This window comes from Heterocephalus glaber, unplaced genomic scaffold, assembly GCF_053883595.1.
Source record: "Heterocephalus glaber isolate CG9 unplaced genomic scaffold, H.glaber_assembly_v1.0 deba00001442, whole genome shotgun sequence".
NCBI classification, from domain to species: domain Eukaryota; kingdom Metazoa; phylum Chordata; class Mammalia; order Rodentia; family Bathyergidae; genus Heterocephalus; species Heterocephalus glaber.
In genome coordinates, this window is record NW_028258296.1 from 3,955,245 (window position 1) to 3,966,451 (window position 11,207).

The following is an 11,207-nucleotide window of genomic DNA, read 5'->3' on the forward strand; positions in this document are numbered from 1 at the left end:
CAAAAACAAAGCAGGAGATGTTTGTCATACTAACTCATGTACATTTAAAGAAAGCATAATGTATAAGAAATCTCAGTTCATTCTAAAGAGACAGTTATTCAAATTAGAAGCATTCATCCAAGCATCTAGATCTGTGGAGTTCTTTTCACTTTAAAAATCATTTTCTTGAGCTTGGAACATGACTAGGAACTTTCCCCTGATAATTATATCAAAGGAGTAGATTTAAAAAGTAATATGAAGATGTTGCAGAATTTAGAATTGCAAGGAATGATTAGATAGAAGCGTAAAAAGAGAAGTGTGTCCAAAATACTGGCCCAAGGACAAATTCCATTTAATGGCTAAGGTTGGAATAAGAATAAAAAAGAAGGGCCCGGGATTTAGCTCAGTGGTTTCGCCACCTGCCTCGCAAGTGCAAGGTCCCGAGTTAGATCCCTGGTACCAAAAAAAAAAAAAAAAAAAAAGAATGAAAAAAGATAAAAAAACTTATAAGAGAATTCTAAGATCGTGTCTCTATTAACTTTTTATTTTACTTGTATTAAAATATTCTTTTCAATGAGATGATAATGATAGTTAATGGTAGTAGTTGTTTTTCCTTAATGCTCTACCTTGACCGAAAAAAAAAAAAAAGTTGACATCTTAGGTGAGCCTCTCTCTACTTCATCCTGACCTTACATCAGTAACCAACACCACGGGACCACAAAGACTGGGAAACAGGCCTGTGTAGGATCTGAAGGGAGAGGAGGTGAGTGCAGGTGAGTGAGGTCCTTCTGCTCTATTTCAATGACATTACGACCAGATTTCTTACAGTGCCCAGCAGTTCCTGCATGGCCTTTCCCTGTCCATGCTGCAGGCTCTCTCCGGCCATTCGCCCACGTGTCCACATAGCTCCAGCCACCCTGGCCTCCTTTCTTTTTCTTTAAGAGCAGCAGTTCTTGCCTTGTGGTCTCTGAACTCACTCTTGCAGGGTCTGCCTGTTATCCATTCCTTATAGCTCTTCCCATGGCCAACTCCTTCTGAGCTGGTGGCACTCAGCTCCCTTGACCACCCCCTCCGAAGTCCATAACCTCACTCTGGTCACTCTCTAAACCCCAGTCAGTTCCCTCCATTGCACTGTTAATTTTATTCTTCATTCTGCACTTATTTATTGTCTACCTTCTCCTGCTCCAAGACTGTAGAATGTCTTTTGTGTTTTTGATTTTTGTGGTTGTTCTCTGTTGTATCCCTATTTCCAAGAATGGTGTCTGGCAATAAACACTGGGTATGGAAGAGAAGAAGGGAGAGAAGGCAGGGAAGGAAGAGAGGAAGGTGGAAGGGAGGGAGGGAGAAAGAGTGATTACAGCAAGATGTAAAGGCAAAGAAAGGGAGAGGACAGTGACCATAGCAGGAGCTTAGGAATATCGGGCGACGTCTTGATTGGGTAACTATCTGTAACCTCCAGAACAAAAACTCTGTAGGGTGAGTACCTGTTGCTTTTGCACTATTGCATTTCCAATGTCTGCAACAGGGCCTGAAGCATTCGGTAAAGCGTTTGTTGAATGGATGGATATGCTGTACGATGAGCTCCATCTAGGAAATTCTGCGGAATGTGATTAAGAGAGAAGAATATCTGAGTGACAAGAGGTAATTTTTCTAGTGTTTGAATTTGAAAATAAAAACCAATATTATATATAATGTTAATTGGGTCTAGTTGACAATTCCATGACAACGTTTAAAATAACCGCAAATCATTTTAGTAGAATTCTTTGCTCCAAACCGAATTAATAAAGAAGAGAATATATATTAACACCTAGTGTGGCTGAGTGTCATTGTTTTCACTTGTCACCTTATGACAGTGAAATCATGTTTCTTAGATCTAGCAGGGCGTCGTGGCCGGGCTGATATTTTCAGGAAATAAAATTAGAAGTGGCCCTGTCAGTCCAGGCACGGCAGGGTACAGAGGCTCCTGGGGGGTGGAAGTAGGTGCTGCACGTCCCCTTCTGTGTCCCTTCACACCCACTGATGTGCACAGGAGCTGAGAAGTCGCCTGGGTAAAGGGCTTACACCCATCAGCCACTGGATTTCAAGGCATCTGGATGTGTGACAGAGCACGTGAGCTTGGTTTTTGTGGCTTGGATTGTTGCAGGTTTGGTCCCTAGAGTGGCACTGCTGAAGTCGTGGAGCCTTCAGGAGGTGCAGTCTCCTGAGAAGCCCTCAAGTCATGGGAGATGAGCCCTTGCAGGGGGGATTGTGATCTCTTCCTCTTCCACTTCCTGCCCATGAGTTGATCAGCACTGCTCTGCCACATGCGCCTGCCATAAGGAGCTGCCTTGGCCTATTCTAAAGCAATAGGGCCAACCAGCCGTGGACTGGCACCTCTGAAACTGTGAGTCAAAATAAAACCCTTCTGTTTACAAGTCGATTACCTTTAGTATTTTATTATAGTGATGGAAAACTTACACAAATGGATGCCAGATTTGGGGGAACAAAATGGAGCCATGGAGGGTGCCATTTCTTTATGGAAGGAAGAGGACTGGTCTTATAAGATAACATAACCATGTGGTTCATCCTTCTGAGGAGCAGGTGGGTTCCTTGGGGATCAGCGTGGCACTCATAATTAGATTTGCTCTCAATCTGCTCCCCTCTGTTTGTTTATTTCCATCCTGGGGAGAAACGGGCTGTATATCAGTGGGGGCTTCAGTTCCAGATCCCAGATATAACTCTGAGCATGAAATGATTTAACATCGATGCTTACAAAACTGTTGGAAGGACCTGAGGACCCAACATTGGGCTATTTCCAGCAGTGCTGTCCTGAGCAGGCAGGATATTACCATGTCACACCATGATGGCAAAGTAGAGGAATCAGTACATGGCTGGAAGCAGAATTCTCTACCTCATCCACCAGCTAGCTGAGAATATAAAAGATGCCACCACTATCGCTGGTTCTAGATCCACCCCCCTTCAGCCATGATCCATGCCAGCAAAACCAGCACAACAGCATCAGGGGCCTCTATCTTCACTGCTGCAGAAAATTCTCAGGCTTCCAAGACTGTGGTTGTCAGCAAAAGTGGTAGAAGCAGCAGAGAAGTGGCCTTCGCATCACTCTTGGGTTTAAATCTTGTGTGTGGAGGATCTGCTAGGAGAAGCTAGGTCAGCTCAGAATCAAGGCTGTTAGTTGGTCCAAGAAAAGCTATTCTTAATGTTTTACCCTCTGGAGTGTAAACAGCTAGCCTGCAGCACCTGCTACAGATGGGTGATGTGGAAGTCGTGTCTCTGGGCGCTGCAGCAGGCAGGAACACAAGCACTTCACTGTGGGGACTGCAATGAACACTTCTTCAGGCACCCAGATACCTTATAGGAACCTCCTCAGCTAAATGTCCAGAGGTATTCTCTTTCTCATTTTGAAGGAATAATAACAGAGATCTCTGGCATAGAAGTGCCAGGGTGATGTTTCAGGCCCACTGCTACCCAGGCATCTGTCTCAACCTCTACCAACCCTGAGCAACAGTGGAATCATGAGACACAGCAAGTTCGAGGAGCTGCCAGCCAGGAAGCTGTGGGCTCCAAGATAAGGCTGAGTTGTGAACACAAAAAATTCCATAGGCCCCTGTAGGAAACTGGGGAGCAGGATTTGTCATCCTAATATCAAAAAGGAGGGGTCACCATCCTCAAGATGCACATATTAATATAGCCTTGTTTGATTTTGTGAGGACTTTTTCGTTATATTGGTGAAGATAAGGAGCTTAGACAAAGTAACTGAGCTGCCTAAGTCGGGCAGCGGTGCAGCTACAATTTGCCTCTCTGCAGAATGGATATTTGTATCAGCTGAGATGCTTATGGCTGAAAGCTAATCTTGCTTCAAGTTCTCTTAAACAAAGAACCTCTATCCCCTTCCTGTGGCAGGAAGTCTGAGTGGTCCCATGGGCGGGACAGCAGTCTTTAGCTCCTCTCCAGTGCTGGCTTTTACTTCCCATTGGAGACAGGATGGCTGCCACAGTCCAGGGCTCATATCCGAGCATGATGGTGGCGTTTAGAAGAAAGGGCTCACTTTCACCTCTGGTTTCCTTAAGGCCCTGAAAACTCTTCTGAGAACCCAGTAGATTTCCTCTCATGTCTCATTCACTAGATGAGATTTCCTTCTCTAAACCTATCTTTGGAAAAAGGAATGAGGTGATCATGCTTGGCTCTTCTAACTAGGATCCTCCCCTGGAGCTGAGAGTGCAGAAAATTTCCCTGGAACCAAGAGGCTTTGTGGGGAAATGGTGGTATCTGAACAAAATCACTTGTGCTAGTAAGGAGAGAGTCACGATGTAGGCTGGGGAGGGAAGGGATGGGGTTTGTTGCAGTCTCCCTATTAAACACCTATTTTCCTGAGGGGAAATTATGAGAAAAGCACTCTTGTTAAGATTAGGCTGATAGCCCTTCTCGGCCTTTTGGCTAACATCAAGTGAAGATTAGGCTGATACAGTGGAGAATGAGGGAACACCCCGGAGCTGGAGGAAAAGAGGGAACATTGGGAGAGAATGAGAGAAAGGACGGATGGTTCCAAAAGACAGAACACAGGAGGGAATGCACTGTATGATCAGTACAACAGAAGTGCTTGCACCAAAGGTGTGAACCCTGAATAGTCTTTATGAGAACATCCCTGGAGAGGAGGCAGGACACAAAGAACTCAAGATTTAGAGAGAGAGGGGGGCCCGGTTGGAGGGGTAAAGAGAGCTATGGAAGAAGGTGACAGATAAGAGAAAGGAAAGAAAGGGCTGGAAGACCCACTGGCCTGCAGTTAGTCAGTGGCAGGTGCTGTTGCTGGGATACCTGCTCAGGGGCTGACGGATTCGCAGTCCTCAGCAGCTGCATTCTGAAGAGGAGTGGCTCTTCAATAGCTGACACCCTTTGTGCCGCTGGTCGTTAAAAAACATTTAATGATGAGAGAATTCAGCAGAGCTGCCATTCTGCCAGCTGTAGCCCAACACTTAGCACCTGGGAAGGGGCATTTACCACCTCATTGGTTTGGTCCTGACAGACTTGGACGCTGCAGAATCCCAGTATGTTCTGGGCAAGAAACAGGAGCTCCATGTTAAAATTAATGGCCTTCTGGCTCCTCCTGAATTTTGCCTAGAAATGTTTAATTCATTGAACCATAAGCCACGGCCAGGGCCCTCAGGGATGCTTTCTAGGAATATCGCTGTACAGATGCTTTCCAGATGTTCAATCCCCATAGGTTTATCTTCTGCCATTCTCGTCATGTTGGTATGAAGTTCAAGTGCATAGTGCCTGGAAACATTGCGAGCAGATCTACAATGAATGCATATTTCAGATCTACAGATGTTTTATGATTTATGTTCCTTGTATATAATGTATGAATACCTGGTGTTTGCATTTAAATGAAGCTCTGATGATCTAAACATAACACAGCTGAAAGAAGAAAAAGGCCAGCCTTACACAACAGCCCGCTCTTGGTGCTGCCTTAACCTATCCCACATTCCAACTGCTGTTCCTTGTCTGAGATCTCATGTTTGTATGTTGACTTTTTGCATTGGTCTGATTTCCATCTCTCCGCTCCAAGCATTCCTCTAATCTCAGCTCCAATGATTCCTGGAAAAGAAGTTTCTCACAATAGCCCTGGCTGTGCTGGCTGTAGAGTCAGCCCTCATAGAAGGGTCAGGTAGCCAGATAAATCCAAGCAGGAATATCTGTCTGCTCTTCAAGAGTCAAGCACCGAATGTGGCCCGCTGTGGTGCTATGCCGATTGCATTTAGAATGTGTTTAAATTGAGATTGAACCATATGGCCCCTTGGGAAGTCTAGGCAGAAAGCAGGTGAGAAGTTAGTTTTCCTTTGGAAAATTATGATTCATTACCAGGAGAAGAAAGCATAGATGGTGGGTACTGAGGCACACAACCATTGAACGATGATCTATACAATCATTCACTTAAACACTCCAGGAATTCAATGAGTTCTTTGTCCAGAGTATTTACATTTCAACTCTGTGCAGTGATTTCTTGTAATTTTGTGTTGCCTTGGCATCATTTTGAGTGTAAATTTAACTTTCTCATACCAGGAATGGGCTTAGTCACCCATGACATAGTTTCTAGTTCTGTTCCTCGTCCCAGTTCCTTAATGTGATGTCCACTTATGCAACAACCTCCTGGTGTCCACCTCCTTACAGGAGAGCAGGTAGAACCTGCTTTCTGCCTCACTGGTCCCCACACGTGCCCAGACTGCACAGAAATGCTGCAGCAACCAGCTCTCAGTGAGCAGGACCCCAAAGGCCTTAGGACTGCTGGGTAGAACCCACCAGTTAGAGCTCCCTGTGTGAAATCAGCTCAGGTTGCACCCTGCACCCCAAGTAAGTCTGAATGCCACACACCTCTGTCTCTCTCATGCTCCTCAGTCAATGGTTGAGCATGCAAGTCTTTGATGGCTCCCTCTTCTCGTTGGCACAGTCAGGCATGCTGCCCCGGATCTCTGGGCTTGGAGGTCCTAAACCACATCTATGATTTCCTGTGTTGTTGCTTTGTCTCCTCTGTGTCTCAGTGCCTGACACACTTCACCCTGCCTTCCTTCCTGGTCAGAGCTCTCCTACCAAGTGGCTGTCTGGGTAGGAGTAGACTGAACACAGGCCGGAAAGACCCACAAAGATGTGTGTCAGTATAAACATGTCTCCTGTGAGAGACCACCAGGTCATGGTCAGGCATTTGGGCAGCGTGTTGTCTTCCAGGACTAAGAAGTGTCCCCTGGAAGGCACATTGTAAATATTCATGATCAAGTCCCTGGAGACCTGTCAGGGCACAGCTGGAGTTTACAGTCACCCTCATGAAAGAAACTCCAAGACCAAGTTAGAAAACAAAATGCAACACCTTGTAATTGGATTTTTGGATTGCTAAATAAAATTTCAGATCATGGGGTCCAGAAACTCAAATCCTTTACATAACACATTCTGAGAATCTTAACTTTCTTCTTGGTTCTTTTAGTTATGGATTTAAGAAAGGTGTTAAATTTGGCTGACTTACAAAAATAGCAGATGATGTCACATTCTTTGGGATAAGTCAATATGAACTTGTTCCCAAATCACAGCACCTGGGAGAATCTCTCCTGCAAAATACATCAATTCCTCAGTTGCTTAGTTGGTGCAATTGCATAAAATGCAATGCACCATTAAAAGCATCAAAGCAAGAAGGGTTACAGATCTAAAGTTGAACATATGGAACAATCTTCTGAAGAGGAATTTAAGGCTTATGGTGACATTTGATTAAGTTTTCGCATAACAGAGTACAACAGCTCATACTTAACTGCCAAGAAATGCCTTGTAACAGTGGGGCATTGTTATGCAAAAATCATATTTCTTATTAGAGCGCAGACACTGTGTGTCCACCTGCTTCGTGATCACTCTAGTTTGCACCCCAGGCACGTACACTGCTTCATGCATGGCAGATTCAATTTGCAAAGTGGTATGCAGCTTGACAACATCCCCACACTGGCTCAATAAGAGTCAAAGGGACTGCTGGTCACACTTAGTGCTGCTGACCCTGTTCACACAAGCAAGAGACAAAACCAGTGTCATGCATGCCATCCTTTCCCACAAGAGAGCTCAGGGCCGACATGGCCCTGGGGGTGATAGGCCCCACCTGGTTCCTACACATAGGCATAGGCTGCAGGGCACCCCCAAAAGCTATAGATTAAGGGAATCAAAACAATTCACAGATATTGACATAGTTGACAAAGTAGCATCTTTTTCTTAGAAGTCACATGTGGATAGCAATCTGTGTCTCCAAAGTTTACACTAATGAATTTTGTTCATTGTGATTTTAGTTCTCCAGTTCTTTGAATACAAAGAGACTTTCTATCTGTTACAGAGATCTTTCTGCATTTGTCAAAGCTTTTGGAGCAAAGAGGAGGGGACAGCAGTCCAGGGTGGTGATGTGATGAGGTTAAGGTTGTGTATCACCAACCAGGGAGCCAAGGTAAGGAAATCAAAATTACTGGATGACGTAGCCTGTGGAGTTTGGGAACAGAGCTCATGCAATTTTTGCATCATAAAAATCATTTTTTCCTTCTCAGGTTTGTAAGAGTATATAGGTACAAGCCTGGCTCAGAGTAAGTGTTCAATACATAGATATTACATGATGAATTAATAAAATGTGAAAACACAACTACTACAGGATAATCTTAGTTTCTACCAGTAATGACTGCATAAAAATGATGGAATGGAGACGAAGCACCCTCTAGTATTTAACTGGATGAGAAAAGAAGTACTCATTCAATAAAGCAGACAAATCAAGCCAAAAATAACTTCCAGAAACATAGGGAAATTGGAATGATTTATGGTATAAAACTTAAAAAATATATGTATCCCTGGCACAAAAGAAAATGTGATCCTTTTTTGTTGTTGTTGTCTCCTAATTTGTGTCCAACTCCATAAAATCAGTCCAGGGAAAGAAAATCAACCAAACAAATTCTGATAATTTTCATTTGACCTTTAATATAGAGAGAAGAGAACTTAGGAAGTGGTTTTTAATTTTCTTCCTCTTTTGTCTTGTGGGGAATAGAAATAGCTTTGAGGACAGAAGGGCAACATGGAAAAAGTTAACAACCAGCATTGACTGGGTCTGACATAATGTAGGTGCCAATGGTGTACTTGAAATAACAATGTTGTCCACAGAGCAGGCTATACTTCCTCCAGGGCAGCAGAGTGAAGGGACAAGGTAGTTAACAAAGTGTCAGGAGGAGAACATAATCATGGCTTTCCTACAGAACCTGCATGGAACCCAAGCTGATAGCTCACCAAACCCATCCTCCACTGTCAAACTGTGGTCCACGTGGTGAGAAGAGCATCAGAGAGAATCCCCCTCCCAGGAGATCAGAGGAAGCAAAACGTCTGTCAGAGTAACCAGCATTCACGTTGGATGGATTTTCAAAAAACTGCATGACAGTTACATAAAACACCTACAGTGAGAATAGATGGGAAGGAGGGCACAGAACATGAAAAGGAAAACTTAAAAACTGAGGCTGAAAAAAATATATAACTCAAGAGTCAGAAGGCCATTGCCTTGGATAACTTTTGGCTACAAAAGAATTTATATCAAATATGAATTTCATATGACAGGAGTTCTGGTAAATTAATAGAACAAGATGATACAGGAAATGGAGGAGGGGAGACAGATGTGTTCTACCAAAATAACCTCCTTCTGTGAGGGGAAACACCAAGAATGGACTGTATGTGACTCATCTGAATTAATTCATTATTCAAAATATCCTTGAAACACTCCCAGAACAGACAAAAGAAGCTATGTTCTAGTTTCTGCCTCTGCTAGTCCTTTTGATTGCCTTGTGAGAGTCATTAATCTGATTGTCTCTCATTTTCTTTATCAAATTGGTAGGTCTTACTGTCCCAATTTTATGAAAAATGTATTTGTCCATTTTCTGTTGCTATAACATAATAATCAAAGTTGGGTACTTTATATAGAAAAGAGTTTTATTAGCTCACCATTCTGGAGATTCAAGTGCCTGCCTCTGACATCTGATCCGTTCCAGTAAATGTCTCATATGCTTGGCAAGACAGGACATGAGAGGCAGAGAGACCAGGCTCACTCTCTGTACAACCCCTTCCCGGAAACAAACTCACTTCTGCAAGACCCAGTCAGCACTCTGAGCAAAGCATTATCCATTCCTGAGAGTGGGTCTCCTGAGGGCCTAATAACCACCCCCCGGCCCCATTTGTTAAAGGTATCACCACCCTGACCTTGCTTCCACACTGGGACCAAGCTTCCAGTGGGTGAGCTCTGGGGGAACAAACCAAGCTCAGATCCTAGCAAAGAGGAAGCAGCTGTGCAGTGAGAGTAAGGAACTTGTCTGAGTGCATAGTAAACTTCCTGACTCAAGGCAGTGTGACTTTTCTGTCACATCACTGTCAGGAGGAAAAAGAGATAGCTCAGCATTACAGCCAAGTGTTACAGCTCTGTGGGACAGCTAAAGCAGTTTGAAGACACCGGAATCTGAAAGTCACTGGAAGAGGTGGAGAAAAACCAAGCTTTATTAAGCCGGCTGCCTGGCTCAGAGGAGTTTAAGCACTTTGAATTCTGACCCCCACATTGTAGTGAGAGTGAGTTTATATACAATTGGGGAAAGGAAGTTGAGAGGAACCTTTCAGGGCAGAGACATAGCTAGACGCAGGAACCTCCTGGGGTGGAGTTAATGGAACATTCTTGAAACCTTAGGTAGAAATATGGTGCAGCAATACAACCAGTTACATTGTTTGAACAGAACGCTTTGATACATTGGGCAGGAACATTGTGCAGCACAGTTATGTTTGTGGAACAGAACATTTTATGGCAAAAACATGGTCGGAGGGCAAAGGCAAAGGCCTGCCCTGTTGTGTTTGATTCCTTTATCACCACCCTGTGTTGAGGTAAAAGAAAGCAATAGGCAGAAAAGTTACCTACCTGTGTAAGGTCTACAGTGCCAGCTTAGTGGTGGCATTAAAGACAATAGGATTTAGAGGTAATTTCACATGTTTCCCTCCAGCTCAGACCTCTATTGCCATGAGAATAGGTCTATTTGCCTGTCTATTTGATAGTGTTTTGTGTTCTAATAGAATTCTTTGGGCTGAATGCTAGTAAGACATACTGTTGAAAGGCGAGTGACTCTCATTTCAAAGTAGAAAGTACCAATTTTATTTCTAGTAGGCCCCTTTTTACTGGTCCTCCTTACACCTTACACCTGGTCTTAACCATGTAACCTCATGCTGCTGTTTGTCTTCCTCCTTTATGTTTGCATAGACAGAGTTTCATTTACAATGCTATTTAATCACAGAGACCAGGAAAACTGTGCTCACTGCATGGTGGGGCAATGAGAAATGACGGCTTTTTCTGTTCTCTCTTTCGACCCCCAGATGATGGCCCATAGTTGCTGATTCACCCAACAGGAAGAAGAGCAAATGGAGTTTACTGGTACATCAGTACATGGAAGAAAAAAGAAACAGGAAGACAGCTTCCAGAAGAAATATTATGATAGGACATTTATTAAATAAACGTGAGTTCAAATATATCTCATCCTGGAAAATTGAGTTAAAGCATACCGCCTTGATGCACTGGCTGTTTCTAAGCCAGTGGCCGTGGGGCTTTCCTGAAGTTATCCAGACAGTGCCAGGTTAGGGTCTGTCCACTGTTTCAAAACTAAAACAGAAGAGACTATCAATGACAAAGCTCTGTATTTTCTGTGTCCTGTTTTAAA

At 43.8% G+C, this 11,207-nt stretch overlaps 1 long non-coding RNA gene across 1 annotated transcript; it reads left to right on the forward strand.

Moving 5' to 3' along the window:
- The first annotated feature begins 471 nt into the window (after window positions 1-471).
- On the forward strand, window positions 472-10,991 carry LOC110348380 (uncharacterized). Its single transcript, XR_015451909.1, has 4 exons — window positions 472-1,620; window positions 2,123-2,559; window positions 7,832-7,939; window positions 10,867-10,991. It is a non-coding gene; the product is annotated as an uncharacterized LOC110348380 (long non-coding RNA).
- The last annotated feature ends 216 nt before the right edge of the window (window positions 10,992-11,207 follow it).